Source organism: Eurypyga helias, unplaced genomic scaffold (genome assembly GCF_000690775.1).
Source record: "Eurypyga helias isolate BGI_N326 unplaced genomic scaffold, ASM69077v1 scaffold22685, whole genome shotgun sequence".
Taxonomy (NCBI): Eukaryota; Metazoa; Chordata; class Aves; order Eurypygiformes; family Eurypygidae; genus Eurypyga; species Eurypyga helias.
This window is the reverse complement of record NW_010252346.1, coordinates 990-1,279: the sequence shown is the minus strand read 5'-3', so window position 1 is coordinate 1,279 and position 290 is coordinate 990.

Here is a 290-nt window from a genome sequence, read left to right as displayed (position 1 = left end):
CTGCTCTGCCGCATGCCGTTGAACTCCCCATCTCGCAGGGAGCCGGGAGGAGCTGTGTAACCAGCCGGGTTGTAGAGCTGTTCTGGATGGCCCGCGATGCCGATGGCTGTCAGGGGCTGTCAGCCAGGCGGCCAAACCTGCTGGCCCGAAGGCGAGGCCAGCGGCAAGGAGGCCAGCAGCCACCGTGGGTGGTCAATGCTCCCGTCGGGACAGGCGGGCAGCTGCAAGGCCGGAGCCTCTTCCCCACATCGGTCCTGACGTGCAGGACCGGGACCCTCCGGGCTTGGTGA